We start from the raw sequence: 16,377 nt of genomic DNA, 5'->3' as shown, positions 1-16,377 counted from the left end.
TGGAATATGGTCTGGAGCTGCTGCCTGCTGGGGAGCCTGGAATCAGACAAGGCAGAGTGGTCTGGGCTGGAAGCTCAATCCATTCCACCCCCTGCCACGGGCAGGGACACCTCCACTGTCCCAGGCTGCTCCAGCCTGGCCTTGGGCACTGCCAGGGATCCAGGGGCAGCCCCAGCTGCTCTGGGCACCCTGTGCCAGGGCTGCCCACCCTCACAGGGAGAAATTTCTGCTGTGTTTCTGCTTTCACTTTGAGCCAATTGCTTCTTATCCTGTGACTACACTTCCTGATAAAGAGTCACTCTTTGATGCTAGGAGGACTTATACAAGAAATTAGAAAATATTATCTGTATGTGTTAGGTGTTCCAGGAGCCTTTTCCTGCAAGCTGCTGGGAGGCCTGGCTGGCTTTGTGGCCTTTGGCAAGATTCTTCTCTGTCCTTTCACTGCTGCTCCCAGCTCAGTATCCCAGAACAAGCTCCATCTAACATGGATCCTGCCTCCAGCAGGAAGGCAATCTTGCTAACAGAGGGGAATACAGTTCCTGACCCTTGAAAGCAGGCAGGCAGAGCCCTGAAACTTTGGATTTATTCTTCTTGCTGATGTTGGTTGCTTAGCTACAAATATTCTCAATGCTCATAAAAGCCTCTCTTCGTTACTCCTCACCGCAAGGTTTTAAGTCCAGCCACAGTTTATTTTTCTTGAAACCTAGGTGATGAAATTTCTCTATCTGAGCTGGAGAATGCCCTGTTCCCTGTCCAGAGCCTGACAACTGCAGTTAGCACGAGCAGGAGCAGAGGAGTTGTCACCCTCCAGCACCGAAGATGGGCAACAGAGCCTGGCTCTGCTGTAAGAGCACGCTTAAAAAAGGGAACAGAAAGGGAAGAAAAAAGTAAGAGCCAAGATTGATGAACCAAACGGAGCCTGCAGCTCAAGCAGAGCTGCTGGCAGCTCGTCCTGTGGAGCTCGTCCGAGGCAATGCCTTGAAATGTGCCGGGTCTGCTCAGCATCTGCTCCCAGCAGCCTGAGGCTCCCGGGCTAAACCAGCCGTGGGCAAATCAGGCTGGATGGCATCAGCTGGTACAAGTCTGGCACAACAAGGGCACAACATCCCCAACAGGACAGCATCCCCCCAGAGCTCCCTCCCCCCAGCCCCTGACGTGTGTCCCTCATTGCCTGAGGAGCATGTGGCTGTCACCACCAGCTCTCCAGGGCTGCTGGAAGGTGGGAGCATTCCTTGACCTGAGGAGCACCAGCTCCATCCCACCCTGCACTGCCTGTGTGTGAGGGACAGGAAAAGGCCATCAACAGGTGACATGAGTCACAGGGAAATGATGGTCTGGTCTCAGGCAGGGAGAAATAAAATTACTGTGGAAACAATCACCTCACGGAGCTGCCTGGCAGAGAACAAAGGAAGCTGGTCCGGGTAGGAGCCCTGGGACAATGGTGGCACCAGCTGTGGGGACAGGGCAGGCAACAGAACTCAAAAGTGGGCTTCTTCCTGCCTGCTGAAATTAGAGAACAATGAGCAAAACTTCTGTGGTAGGAAAGGGAAGCAGCTCAGCAGGAACACACAGCTCTGGCACCCAAGTGCTTCCAGTAGACCAGCAGCATGCAGCTCCTCCCAGCCCAAACTGGAATTCTGCAATCCCAAAATTACTGGATAGGAAGGAACGGACAAGCACATAGAGCTGTTAGTGCTGTCACATTCTGATGACTAAAAGCTGGAACACTTGAACAGTAAAAAGCACCTTTTGGGCTCGCAGTGCCTCGTGCTTGGTGAGCAGGTAACAGAGGAACACACTGGGAGTCAAGGGTCTCTTTATCAAACTAATTTTTTAACGAACAACCTTGCAGTGATGCCAAGAGAGAGCAGAAAGCTCCCAGTCAGCACTGCTCTGCAATCAGCGATTAATTTGTTGCCCGATGCTTTGCTTGCTGCCCATGACAGAGCTCATAAATCCTCATTTTCATTGATGTCCTGGCCGAGGGGGCATGCTGGAAAGGGCTGGCTTGTGCTGCAGGTGTCCTGGGCAATCACCTTGCAGGATATGACAAACTGCTTAGAGGCTTTTGTAAAGCCTTTTAATCATTTTATCAGTCGAATTCTTGTTTTTATTGTCTTTGCTGTAAATCCATGGCAGCAGCTCAATTTGCATCCTGCTCTTTCTGGGAAATGGAGTGTGAGATCCTCCCACAGCAGCAGGGCAGAGGCTGTCACCTCTCAGTGCCACAGCCCCAGCACAACACAGAGCATCTCCAGTGCCACCAGCAAGGTCCCAGTCGGGTCCAGTGGAACTGGGGACATTCTCCCCCTCCATTCTTTGCTGCTGGTGTTACCACAGTGGAGGGGATGACATGAAGAAAAATTGTGCCTGTCTAAAAAAGACAGAAATTTCCTATATGGCAAAGAGGTGGAAGAAGGAATCGGTGCTGGGGGGAAGGGAGACTAATGAAAAAAACTTTTGGCCATCAATATCTACTGGACAAGTCTTTAGAAGTATTGAAGTCTGGGTCTTAACAAGTCTTAAAATCTGGGTCTCCAGCACCTAAAATTGCGACTGAACAGAGCACTGCCTTTACATGTTGGTATCCCAGGTGATACAACTCCAAGCTCTGTGAATGTCTCCTCTCAACACAAGTGACAATTGTATCTTATTAAATCTGTCATCAAATTGCAGGTCTCTGAAACGGTGCAAGTCAAGGAGAAGCAAAGCAGGGGGGTGTTTCTGTACAATACCCAGTGGAGCTGAGGGAGCCTTTCACAGAAGAAAGGTGTTATTTCTGTCACTTTGAGCAGAAGGAAACTCAGGGAATTACTGAGTGTTTTCTCATCCCACTCAGGATCTTCCCAGCTTCCCCAGTGCGCTCCAGGACAGCGCTGGGCTCGGGGCTGTGGCTCAGGGAGGTGGAGCTCCACGCACAGGGGTCACTGGAGGGAGCAGAGGTCCCCTGAGGAACTGGGGCTCCCCTCTGGCTCCAGCTCTGCCGTTCCACCCGCTCCGCTGGCACCTCCCTGTGCCAATATTGGCACTCACAGGGCCACAGGAGGCGGCTCAGCCTCACCAGAGGCTCTGTTATCTTCTCAAGCCCCACAGCAGCTCTCTTCTCCTGAGCTCCAGTCCTGCCCAGGGACAATTCCCGCTAATTGCTGTGCAGTGGGAAGGAGGATGGTGCCAGGAGGTGCAAACACTGCAAGGTCACACGTGCTGCTGGCTGGGCCTCTCCAAAGATCACCCAGACCAGCCCTGCTCCATCAGTGCTGCTCAAAAGAACTGAAGTCATGGCTGGGAATTAAGAGGAAGCAAGGAGAGTCCTATCAACTTACCTCTGAGCATTAAAATAACCATTAATTACCACCTGCTCATCAAGCTACAGCTTAATGAGGACCAATAGAGATGGGGCCATGACCTTTCCTCCCTCCCTGCACACTCCTTTCCTTTCACCCATGCTCTGAGCTGTGATCCCTGGTCCTGCCTAGGGTAGATGCTCAGTGTCACTGCTGGGACAACTCATCAGCTGTGACCAGCTCACAAATCTGAATGAGGCTTAAAGCAAGCATTCCCTGCTCTCATTATATTTAGGTGTTCCTAGTGTAGGTATCACAGAATCCCAGAACGGTGTCAGTTGGAAGGGACCTTAAAGTTCATGTTGTTCCAAACCCTTGGCACGAGCAGGAAACCTTTCACTAGACCAGGCTGCTCATATTATTATAAATATGCTTTGTTTTTAAGCTTTGTTGGGATTATTATTTGCTGCATTTATTGGCCAGTGCATGGCTATGAGGGCTAAGAGGGATTCCACTGCTGTTTATGGTCCTGCAAGTGATACTGGCCACCCTGCAACTTTTGGGAAAAAGGAGATGGGAGGGAAGAAATATATCTGAAGCCTAATGAGGACACAAGCACTTGCCAGATTTTAATTTGAAATGCTTTCTTTCTTTTTAACCATATCCTTTTCCGCTGGACTCTGCAAAGAGCAGAGCTGGACAATCGTACGGGAAGCTGGGAGAGACTAACAATAGAGGAGTGGAGAGGGGAGTGGAACCAGCCTGTCTCCTTGTACTCAAAATGAAACATGATAAAGAAACAAATTGCATAAAGGATGACTAACAAAGACAGCTTTAAAAATCGTTTCAGGGTTGTCTTCTCAGGTTGACAGCAGGGACAGCAGGAAGGGACATTCGGTTTCACACATTACGTAAGTTTTAGTCCATCTCCCTTTCAAGTTCTCCGTCTGCTCGTCCCACGTATCCAGCCACCCACGGCCCCCGCGACTGCCTGCGGACACCCCGAGCCCCAGGCACGGCCACTTCTTTCTTTACAACCACACAACGGCTTTGGAAAATCTGTGAATTCTGCCTGGCCCCTCCGCTCTGCTCCTCTCCCCATGGATGCGAGGGAATTGCTTGCCTGGTATCCGTGCTCCCAGCCCACCGGATCCCCTCCGCAGAGCATCAGGGCCAGAGCAAAGCCCTTCCCAGCAAAGGAACCGTGCCGCCACCGACTCCTGCATCCTGCTGCCGCCCCGGGAGCGCGGCGCTCCTTGGCGCGGATGGAATGCCGAGCTTGGCTCCAGGCGCCCCGGCCCCCACGGGCTGAGTCCACAGGAAACAGCACAAACATCTGCGCCACCGAAGTGCCTGACAGAGCTCGGCAGAGCTCTGCTCCAGCACTCCAGCCTTTGGAAATCCGGCACACTGCAAGCTGCCGTAGCCCCACCAGCTGAAAGAACGCGCTGGAAAGCCTGTTTGCTCCATATCTGCTCCCTGTCCCTTTTGAAAATGCCGTATATAAATTCAAACGATTGTAAAGGTCCAGCTTTTCCAATCTGAATCATTCACTTCCAAAGGAAGCTCCCAGAGGTGCAGGGAACACTTTGTCATTGCAGCGCCATTGCCCTTTGGCAGATCCTGGTGAACCACCGAAGAGAAAGGTAAGTGGAAAACTACCAGGCACTTACCCAAGCCTCCACGGGACAGGGAAATAAGATCAGGACAGAAGAATAAGATGAGGACAGAAAAGCAGTGCTGAGGTCCCAGCAAAGTCAGCTGCTCCGGGAGCAGGACGAGCCCGTCCCCCGGCTCCCTCCCCCGGCCGGCTGTGCCCGGTTTGGGTCCAGCTGCTCTGGAACCGCTCGCAGACTCCCGGACTGCGGGACTTCCTCTGCAGCTGATAGCGGGGTTATGAAAGTAAACGGACTGCTGCCCTTTGTGAGGGAGGAGGGGGCTGGGAAGCTCAGCCCCTTCCCTTCCTTTGTAATTCAAGCCCTTCCTCGAGGCTCGGTGTTTTGGAGGGGAGGCATCTCCTCCAGCCCCGTCCCCGCTGCCGCGGAGCTCTCACCGGTGCCGGTGGCGAGCCAGGCTCGCGGGCTGCGCTCGGGGTTCACACGACAAAGCAGCTCATTCCCAGTTCAACTTCATCCAGCACTTTTCTGTCTCATACACAATTAGCACAGAACAACACACATAGAGGTAAGAACGGAGAGCTTGAGCGCGGGTTGCTGTGTCTGCACCTCTGATTAATTTTAAGATTTCCTCTTTATTTATGCAGTAACTATCTCCCTCCCATCACTCCCAAAACATTCCGTATCCACCATCCCTGCTGGGGCACTTGGCCTGACGCCACTGCCAAAGACTGGGCAGGGCTGGGAGCAGGGCTGGGAGCAGGGCTGGGAGCAGGGATGGGAGCAGGGATGGGAGCAGGGATGGGAGCAGGGATGGCAGGAAGGATGGAGGAGGGATGGGAGCAGGGATGGGAGCAGGGATGGAGGAGGGATGGAGGAGGGATGGGAGCAGGGATGGGAGCAGGGATGGGAGCAGGGATGGAGGAGGGATGGAGGAGGGATGGGAGCAGGGATGGAGCAGGGATGGGAGCAGGGATGGCAGGAAGGATGGAGGAGGGATGGGAGCAGGGATGGGAGCAGGGATGGAGGAGGGATGGAGGAGGGATGGGAGCAGGGATGGGAGCAGGGATGGGAGCAGGGATGGAGGAGGGATGGAGGAGGGATGGGAGCAGGGATGGAGGAGGGATGGAGGAGGGATGGGAGCAGGGATGGAGGAGGGATGGGAGCAGGGATGGGAGCAGGGATGGGAGCAGGGATGGAGGAGGGATGGGAGCAGGGATGGGAGCAGGGATGGAGGAGGGATGGAGGAGGGATGGGAGCAGGGATGGGAGCAGGGATGGAGGAGGGATGGGAGCAGGGATGGAGGAGGGATGGGAGCAGGGATGGGAGCAGGGATGGGAGCAGGGATGGAGGAGGGATGCTGGTTGTGTCAGAGTGCACATTCCCGACCCTCCCTGACATGGCGCTGCTCCCGAAGCCTGTCAGTGCAGTGTCAACATCTTTCCATAGGCAACTGCACCAGGATCAGGCAGCTCTGATCTTTATTACTTCCTGAAGACAGTTGATCTTTAAAGCTCAAACTATAACTCCTGTCAGCTTAGCTCACAGCCTCCTTCTATTGGTATTTACAAGTTACATTTTATATTGTAAAGAAGTCCAGGTGCACAGGAGTTTGTCCACAAAGCAGACAGATGGGAATTAAAGCACATTTTCCTCAAATCTGCCTGAGATCTAAACTTTTATTATTAGCCATCCCCAGTGTGACAATAAACTCTAGTCCCTGACAGCAACATATGGATCTCATCTCCACTGTAGTCCAATATTACAATAATCCACAGTGACCTGGTAAACAGGCTCAATCCAACAGATTTTACTTCACCCTATCAACGAGAAAGTTCTGGTATATGACAGAAATTAAAAAAAAGAACAAAAACTTGGAATATTTTGTTTAATTTCCCACAACCCCCTACAACTCCCAAATATGAGTGTCTGTATTGTTCTAAGATGCAAGGAGCTTGTTTTTCTTCTAATTACACTGGTTTGAAGTAATTATTCTCATTTATTCTCCATGTACATGAGCATATCAAAATAAGAATTGACCCAGTATCAAATATTCCCTGTTTTAGGAATTATTCCAACTGCTTGTTACACTGAAGGTCCATGAGAGCCTGGGAGAATGTATCCACATGCAGGCTTATCTCTTCATTTCAGACCATTCATCATTCCTTGCCTGGAAGCAACAGTTAATTTCCAACAACTCAATGTCAAGATGGCAGTTTAAATCCTCTTGAGGATTGCCCCAGGAGAAGATTTTGTCCCAGTTCTTTTGCAGCCACTGTAGAGTCAGCCTCTTTTGATGTCACTCAGTTTTAGAGTGGAATAGAAATAAAGAAAGAATGAAGATCTCCTGGTGACCATCCCAGCCCAAGGAAGGATCATCTCTCCAGAGCCTCCTCTTGGGATTTCAACAGGGACAGAAGTTAAGAGTCAGAATGGTTTGGGTTGGAAGGGGCCGTAAAGATCACCCATGGTCATCCCTCCTGCCATGGTCAGGGACACCTCCCACTATCCAGAAGGGAAAAACACGTCCTGCCAGAAAATGCTGCATGTCATGGAGAGGATTTTCTAGGGTTTATCACTTTCTCTGGATATAGATTAGCACAAGTCTTGCATGAAGTAGGAGATACTTCCAAGTTAGAGTGGAGGAGAAGGACCTGAGCCAACACCAACAGACTGGACCTTTCTGAAAAGGTCACATCACAACCAGGCCTGTCCCCCAGACCTCCCAAACAGCAAGCACAACAAAAGCACCAGGAAGAACGTCCAAAGCAGAGCAGAATCTTGACATCCCCTTCTCCCCTTTTCTGTCTCTTACATTTATTTGGATTCAGCTTTATCTCTTCATTTTAAGGACTCTCTCAGCACATTTTACTGGTGTAGGTGGCCCTTTTACCAAGGACAATCTGCATGGAACATTTTGGAAAGCAATGATTTAAGAAGCTGCAGGTAGCAGGGCAGAGTGGCTGATGAGCCATCTCTGGAAATCAGAAGGTGTCTAAAGAGGGTGTTTACAAGCAGAATGCTGCTAAAAGTCTGCCTTGGTTGCAGATAACAAGGCTGAGACAATGACAGATTTCCTTCCCCTGGCAGCCAAGAGCAGCTCCCCGTGATTGCCTTGCCGTGTTTATCCAGGATGCTGGGAGAGAGCAGGCACCAAATATGCAATTAATTGGCAGTTTGCAAGAGCATATTGCCTAAAGATAAACAGAGTGGGTGATCATGTCGTATGGAAAACGGCTGAGTGCTGCAGATGTAGTGTTGACCCAGTTTAAAAAAAAAAAGTTTTTTTTGTTCTCTTGGAAAATAAATTTACTGAAATGAATACTTTTTTTCTTTTTGCATGGTCCCTCTGGCCTTTGAATATTTTGTGTACGTAAGCCATTCCAGGTTCTTTGTTAATCTGGAAGTACATAGTAAATTATGAATTAGCTGCAAAGTTTTCCTGCTGACATCAGAGGAGCAGGGGGTACACTGTGACATGGAGTTCATGGCCTTCACTCTTCACAGAGGGGGATTTGTGAGCAGGAGAAGACACAACTGGATCTAAGTGGGAATCAGGTGATGTGGAAAGGAACAGAACTGCTCAGGTCAGTGGATGTGGAGACCAGGTCCAGAGGGAGGAATGGTTTTTCACAGAACTGGGAGTCACAGAATGGTTTGGGGTGGAAGGGACACCTCCCACTCTCCCAGGCTGCTCCAAGCCCTGTCCAACCTGGACACTTCCAAGGCCGGGGAGGATCTGGACCAGGATCAGGGGCTTGGCAAATGGACAGGCTCTGGTTTCCAAATACAGATATTGTCAGACAAACGATGACATGAAACCCAGAGTCAGGGAAGGAAGAAGATATGGGAGAAGACTGAATGCTACTGAGGAGCTCAGGATAGGATACACAGTGTGGAAAATACACTGAGGCTGGAAAGGGAAGGGGAAAAGCAACCTGAACGTGATGCTGCTTGAGCTGGGAAGCTGGAGAGACAGAAGGGATATCTGTGACACCATCAGGGCAGCAGCACAAAAGCTGTGGATCAAGTGCTGAGGCACAAATGCTAAAGAGAGAAGCTCTCACTTTCAGGAGATGGAATTCATTAGGAGGAAAGTCCTTGATGCAGAATTTCAGACTTAATGTTCTGCAGCTCCTGTGCAACAGTAGCAGGCAATGAAAATCAGTGCCCTCACAGGACAAGAGGACACTCTCCTCTCTCTTTTTTTATATTCAGTGCTATAAAACTCAAGCCCAAAGCATGTGACAGATCTCTCACTTCATTTTACTGTGACCACACTGACCTTACCAGCACTGGTCAGATCCAACAGGAAAACAAGTCATGACCTGGCAACTTCTTTGCAGGGATAATGCACGGAGATCCTATCTGGCCTGACCAACGTGATGACACCAAAAATGCCTTTACAAGAATTCCTGATCCCATGGGGAGATTGTTACAGCAGGCTTGGACTTGTGTTGCTGGATCCTCTCCCTGTGCCCAGGCTCTGAACAGAGTGGATGGGGTGCTCTGCACACTCCACAGGTGAGGACCTTCCCCCTCCTACACCGAGGTGATTCCAGGTGAATTCTTCATGCAGGACTCAGGCCAGATTTCCTTTGTATTCCCCCAAAGGCCAGGCCTCAAGGAGGAATTGGAACACCAACACAGGAGCTTGATGTTTCAGAAGCATGGCAAAAATTCAGCAGCTTTTTAAAAATCTTTTACTTTTAGATCAAAGTTTCTGTATTTGGGTACCTAAAATTAGCTAGCAAAATAAGTGACATTTTATTCAGAGATGCAAAATTTCCATTGATTTTAATGGATGCAGCATCCCAGAAAACTAGGCCACTTATTTATGTACCTACAGAAGCATTTGAATCCTTAACTTGAAGGAGCCAAGTTTGTAAATGATGACCTTATGTTTTAAAAATCATGAGACAACTCTGCATGCATCAGTCTGTTATTCCCTTTATTTCTGTCAGCAAGGCTCATTCAGAGGTAGATTTAAGCTGTAAAATGTGCCTTTAAAGTTTCCTGCAATGAGGTCTCCTCTATTTAGCAAAACACTTAGGCACAGCTTAATGTCTTCCTGAAGAGAAGCACTTGAGTGAATCAAGGCTAACAGCTTCCTCACAGCCCTCCTTGAGATGAGGAACGAATCTCTGTCTCCCCACAGAAAATTGCTGATCCTGATGGGAACGGCTCAGCAGCCTTGAAGACTCTTTCTGCCTCATCACTTTACCCTAGGAACAGACTAAGCTGGCACAGTGCTTGGGTCTACAAAGCACAGCAAGGTAACAACACTGAAAAAACAATCCACAGGTGTTCCAGGCCAGGCTGGACAGGGCTTGGAGCAACCTGGGACCGTGGAAGGTGTCCCTGCCAGGCAGGGGCTGGGACTGGGTGAGCTTTAAGGTTCCTTCCAACCCAAAGCACTCTGTGATGCAGGATTCTGCAGGGATGTGTGTTTTGGGCAGGGCTGGGGTGGAGGGAGGGAAAGGGCAGCAAGAAGCAGCCAAACCCCAAGCAGGAGGCGTCCCTGGGGAGGGCAGGCATAAAGCACTGAGGCACCATCCTTTGGCTGATGTAAAACCTGTTCCTTACCTCGTAACTTCTCTCTGATAATCCTGTGCCACTGTGTGCCCCTCAATAAACTGCCATGTGGCTGCTTAAGGAAAGAGCTGTATAATTTACCTCTGATTGTTTCAAACACTTGGCAGGCAACAATAGATAAAACTGACAGGACCTTCACAGTTAACAATGCAACCTAATGAAGTGAAATACTGCTCAGAGAAATATTGTGACAGGTATCCATGGATTCAAGTAAAGGAAAAGATGTGGTGGGGTAGATTGGGCTCTGCAGTCCTTCAGCCCTGACTGTGAAGAGAAGTCATCAGATCTTCCTTGCCTCTGTCTCAATTGTGTCAGGCTGGTTTCGTTACACAGCACTGAATGCAAGATTGTGAAAGCACAGAAGTTAAAAAATTTCCCAGAGAGGAGCTAAAATGAGTTGAGCTCCATTCTGCCACATTTTCACATTCCTGCAGCTGTTTCCACCACTTGAATGACACTGGCCATGGTGGGGAAGCCATGGGGGAAAGCCCTGGACTTGGGCAAACACAGGAGCAGGCAAGAGCTGCCAGCAGGAGCATTTGTGTGCAGGTGTTCACAGGGACAGTGTGTGCAGGTGTTCACAGGGACAGTGCTGCAGGAGCATTTGTGTACAGGTGTTCACAGGGACAGTGTGTGCAGGTGTTCACAGGGACAGTGCTGCAGGAGCATTTGTGTGCAGGAGTTCACAGAGACAGTGCTGCACGAGCTGGGCTCGGGGGCTCTGGCCCAGCTCACTCCCAAAGGCACCGGCAGGACATGGAACCTCAGGAGGAAGAGTTAGTGCCACTGCACACAGCCACAGGCACTTTCTATTTTCCTTTATCGTACAAATTGCAGCTCGGAGCCTGAATTATTCAGAGCAGACTCCAGTGACAGCTCCTTGGAGCAGGGGGGATGCAGGCGCAGATGGCGGCTGCAGTTTCCCCTGCGCAGGCGTATCCCGACTCCCAGGGGCTTTGGCTGGACAATTAGCACCATTTGCTAAGCAGGCAGCAGGCAGCGAGGCGAGCACACCGTGCTGGGCAGGCAGAGGGGCTGGAACCCTCTGCCACCAGCCCCTCTCCTCGTGGCATGCTCAGGACAGAGGATGCTGCAGCCAGCCTGCGCTGGCAGGGGACAGACCCCAGGATGGATTGGGCTGGTTGTCTGTGGTGTCACCACTGCCTGGGCTAAATGAGACACTCCAAGGTCTAATGACCAAAAGCACTGTTGGGGAGCTGCTCCCTGCCGTGATCTTCCTGTAGGCAAGGTGTGATTTGTCTTGGTGTGCTGTGAGGAGGCTCTGTGCACAGAGCACGATCAATAACTTGATGATAAATCTATCTATATCTATATCTACACACTGCTGACTGTGACACAGCCCTGGTCACCCCTCACAACAATGCTTCTGCCTGCTTGGTCACTCTCCATGCTGCCAGCTTTGGCCACAATGGAGAGAGACATTAGGCTGCAGCCTTCCCAAAAAATCAGGAGCAAGCAGAGCATCTGGACTTTGAGGCAAGTTAAACACTGGGAATTCATTTGGTTTCCATGGTGAAGGACTTAGAAGTTTCACTTACCCTAGGAAGAATAGGAGGTTTCCATTTGCTGGCCTCAGGTAAAAGTATAAAGAAAATTACATCAGGATGGGAGTGGAGACAACTGACTGGGAGCAAACTACAGGAGAAAATGAAGGGGGGAAATGCTGCAGCTCCAGCAGCACTGCCTAACACCAGTGTGATGCATCCTGGCCAAATTTTTTTTTATTACCTGTCCAACTCTTTTACACAACTCAATAAAGGACACCCTGACCTATGATGGGAATGTGCTCCAGCAGCTCTGAGGAAACAAACAGGCAGATCCCTGGGAGGGCAGGAGAATGGAATTGTGGCTGTGGAGGCACACAAGGCCACGCAGGGCTCAGAGCCCGCTGGGACCCCTCGGGCCCAGGGGCAGATTCTCTGCATCCATGGCCACACTCTGCCTCTGCACACAGCCAGTTTATCTGCTCTGGACAAACCTAGAGAGGGAACATTTTAAAAAGCATCAGGCCTGCTCTCAGCAGTCCCTCTAGCACCAGGATGCAGCATTCCCCAATAATTTAAGCTAAAGCTGTTCAAGGAAATGTGAGACGTGCCAGGCTCCGTATTTCTAATGGGAGCTGACACTGCCAGCCCCGGAAATCAGATGGGAAGAAGTCCTCAGACAAGGAGACTGATTAAAAAACATAACTGACAATGGCAAATAGCTTAAAGGATTTAAAATCCCCAAAATTAAATCCATCCTCAACCCAAATATAAAACATACAGAACATCCTTACTTTTATACAAGTCAAAGTGAATTTAAAGGCAAGGCAATACTGTAAAGGTCACATGGATCTTCCATGTATCCATCTACCTGACAGTCACGGCTCTGTTTTTGAACTGCACTTGAAATTAATTTAAAATTTACTGATTTTTCTGAACTCATTAAACTAGAACTTCACAGCAGAAGGCAAATAGGGGCAACTGGATCAGATCAAACATCATTTGGTGGGAAGAGGGAAGAGGGAAGAACTCTCCTGCCTGGAGCATTGAAAAGATACCAGGAATTCTTTGGAGCAGCTGCCCCTCTGCCCTGCCCGAGGGCCCTGCAGCCCAGGCACCAAAGGCTCTGCAATGTGTCTCCACTGCATCACCATTCCCTGCATGGCACAAACGTTCCCACCAGCAGTGGCAACAGTTTTGTCTTTCAGCGTGTTGCTCTCTCTGGGTTAAGCAGAACTTATGTTCCATTCACAGAAGAAAATCATTCTCTGTGTGAGAAAACACACAGCAGGCTCGAGTGTGACACTGTTGTTACCACACCCCAGCAAAGATGAAAGAAACAATAATAATAGTAACCAAAAGTTTAAAAACATCTCTCTGCATATTTCACTATGACAGAGATTTGCATGTTCATCTCCAAAACTGGGTGAAAAGAGTCTTAAAATATTGTTTTTGCTATTTTAACTGTAAATACAGGAAGCTTTTTCTGTCTCTACCTACTCAATGACACCATTTCAAGACTTTTTTCTACATTTTCATTACACAGAAAGGGGAAAAATAGAAGTAAGGAAAGAAAGGAAGTCCTGGCTTTTAACTAGTGAAAACTCAAAGTAGTCGAAGTTGTATAATAATCCAATGAAAGTGGGGGATGTTATTAGCATGGAGTGAATCAGAGGAGGTTCTGGAAAAGCTGCACAGGGCAAGTGACCCTGAGCTGTGGCTGGAGCCAAGGACAGTACTGAGAGGGAATCTCTCTGAACTGAGGTGTTTGAAGGCTGCAAACAACCTGGATGTTCATTTTGGCGACTCACAGCTTGTGGCAGCCCATAAAACCTTTGTGTGATTAATCTCTCAGCTACAGTCCCAAAACCCAAGTTTCAAAGGCCCCTGGCTGCAGCGTTGCTGGGTCCCTGGGGAATGAAAGCCCCAAACCTGTGTGTCCTGAAGCTGTGCCGAGGCTGCCCGGTGACATCCAGGGTCTGTTCCTCAGCAGGAGAACCAGAGGATGCTCCCAGGCAGCAGCTGGGAGGGATCAGGGCTCTGCAGCTCCTGCACTCATTCCCTCCCAGCAGCCAGCCCGAGGCGGCGTCTGCTGCAGCCTCCACAGCACAATCCACCAGCCCCGTGTCCTCCGGATGTCATTGATAAATACTACATGAAACCACTTGGAAAGAGGGAGAAAAAACCTATCTCCAGTGTTTTGGAGCACACTGAGAGGCCAACAGCAGTGGCAGGCCCAAAAGGAAAAGTCTGAGGGGCCGAGCTCTGGGAACAGCAGCTTTGCAGTGTCACACAGACAGGTTTGCTGGCACTCCTGCTTCACTAACATGCCTTGTTTCACTGGGAGGAGGGTGGAAGAAATCTGCTTCCCATCACTTTTCCTGTGTTTGGGCTCTGTGAAGTATTATTTCATAGAGGATGAGGCAGTTTATTAGCCAGGGATATTTCCAGCGCATTTATTTTGTTGTTGTTGTGAATTTGGATTAGAGGCATCTCCTTCCTCCCCACAATTGCTGGCAGCATGCTATAAAGATATGATTAATTAAAGTGTGACTATGAATCCACTCAGAGGCTTAGAGTTTTCCTCCTCTTAAGACGGAATAGAGAAAGGGCCACTTTACGAAGTTCAGACCTTGAAGCAGATTTCAAAGTACACTCAGTTTAGCTCAGCAGTTTAGCTCAGCACAACGAGGAGGTTCAACCTTCAATATTTAAAAGCTATGAGCCCTTGGAGAGAGAGACTTCTGCTTCTATTCCAATCCCAAACACGGAAATAAATAAATAAGAGCTAAATAACCAAGCCAGGCTCAGAAAGGACTCCAGCAGCACGGCAGAAATACCCTGTTCACATGGGGGACTCCTCCTTAGCCTAAATGACATTTTTACCTTTGTAGCAGCTCAGCCATGGAATACACGCAGTCCTGAGGTTTTAGATTAAAACAACACATTCTGGCTCTTGCTCTGCAAGAAGCCACTGGAAATACTGGAAGACCTTCAAAACTGAGCAGTGTGGTACTTGAAAAAGAGACACAGCTTGACTAAATTGAAAAATCTGAATTTCCTAACATGGACTTAAAAGGTGCTACTGAATCTTTAATGACTGCAAGACAGAGTTGGCTCAATCTGAGCAGGGCTCAAGGTCTTCCTTTGAAGAAGTCAAACTTAAAAAAAATAAAATAAGAAAAATGTCTGCTACATTCTAAGGTCACAAAGGGTTCCATGAAACTCTGCATCTCTCCCAACTCCAACTTCCTAAGTGACAGTCACTTGTGATTCCAGAGCACCCACTTCAACCGAGCATAATTAGCTGGGGAAGGAAAACACACCAGCCTGAAAGAGTCCTTCTCTAACAAGAGGTTGTGAGGGGCAGTGTGCTGCAGAAACAGATGGAAAATGGGGCTATTTATTTATTTCAAGAGCACAGAATTCCTCTTCATTAAATGATACTTTTAAGCTGTTTGGTACCCACAGTTTTCTGACTGACGGATCGGCAGTGGGAAGCACAGGTTTTGTTGCTTATGGTATCCATGGGGTCATTCCCAGCCCTCTTTTCCAAGCTCTCACACTAATTTCCCACCACCAGTATTATCTTCAGCCCCCACAGTCAGTTCCTCTGCATCACTAATTCTGTTTTAGACAAGACAAGGCTACAGTGAAGCACCTAAACAGATGAGCTGTTAGGCAGAGCTGTAAATTTAGATGGTGCAAGACCAAAAATATAAATTGAAAATTAAATATTTAAAGTTTAGAGGAGGGCAAAAAAATAGATAAACTCTTTGAAAGAACAGCCATTATTAGAAATTACAAATCTGCATGCTAATTTATGTGGTTACTATTGACATTTTCTTTCTAATTCAGCTTTTAGCCCTTTTCTTGCATGCAGATAAATTTTAGTTAAGAGCATTGTGATGTGCAGAAGGCTTAATCCAACAGAAACCCCCTAATATGCAATTTAAGGATCTCAGGTTCATTAATAGTCCTAGGAGCAGCTTGTTTAACAGATTATTTCATGGGGCTGAGTCCATCTGAGACAGTGGGGACAGGAATTGCCTTCCCACAGACACCCTTTGGAATGTCCAGGCTCTGGCCAGGGGATGGAGCTCATTTCAAGGGCATTCTCCCCCCTCATTCCATTTACTGGACAGGTAAAAACTGCAGAATCCTGGAGAGCTCTGTTTCCCAGCGATCCCAGCATGATCTGTCCTGTCTGCAGGCATTTTCCTAAGAAAATGAAATAAATACCCAAACACTCTGCTTCTCATCAGCCATCGATTCACCTACTGGCAGTTTCAGCAATAAATTAGATCAATGTAATTATTGTGTGTGCACACAGATGTCAAATCACAATCACTGTGATCAGGTCAGCTGGGTGTTTCC

General features: G+C 48.9%; 1 protein-coding gene and 1 long non-coding RNA gene across 11 annotated transcripts in view; one reads left to right on the top strand and one right to left on the bottom strand.

Moving 5' to 3' along the window:
• Positions 1–16,377, bottom strand: part of DAB2IP (DAB2 interacting protein) — a 160,582-nt gene that overhangs the window by 62,099 nt on the left and 82,106 nt on the right. Inside the window, exon 1 of one of the 10 annotated variants that reach the window (XM_085556317.1) lies at positions 4,958–5,098. The exons of the other annotated variants lie outside the window; for them this stretch is intronic. The gene's annotated coding sequence lies outside the window, so the exon portion shown is untranslated. Of the gene's footprint in view, positions 1–4,957; positions 5,099–16,377 lie in introns of those variants that run through there. 10 annotated transcript variants of the gene reach the window in all.
• Positions 196–11,171, top strand: LOC146765895 (uncharacterized). Its single transcript, XR_014949228.1, has 3 exons — positions 196–4,930; positions 6,967–9,424; positions 10,059–11,171. It is a non-coding gene; the product is annotated as an uncharacterized LOC146765895 (long non-coding RNA).

This window comes from Lonchura striata, chromosome 17, assembly GCF_050655825.1.
Source record: "Lonchura striata isolate lonStrDom1 chromosome 17, ASM5065582v1, whole genome shotgun sequence".
Classification (NCBI taxonomy): Eukaryota; Metazoa; Chordata; class Aves; order Passeriformes; family Estrildidae; genus Lonchura; species Lonchura striata.
Note: the sequence above shows the minus strand (reverse complement) of the source record. Positions and strands in the feature narration are given on the sequence as shown.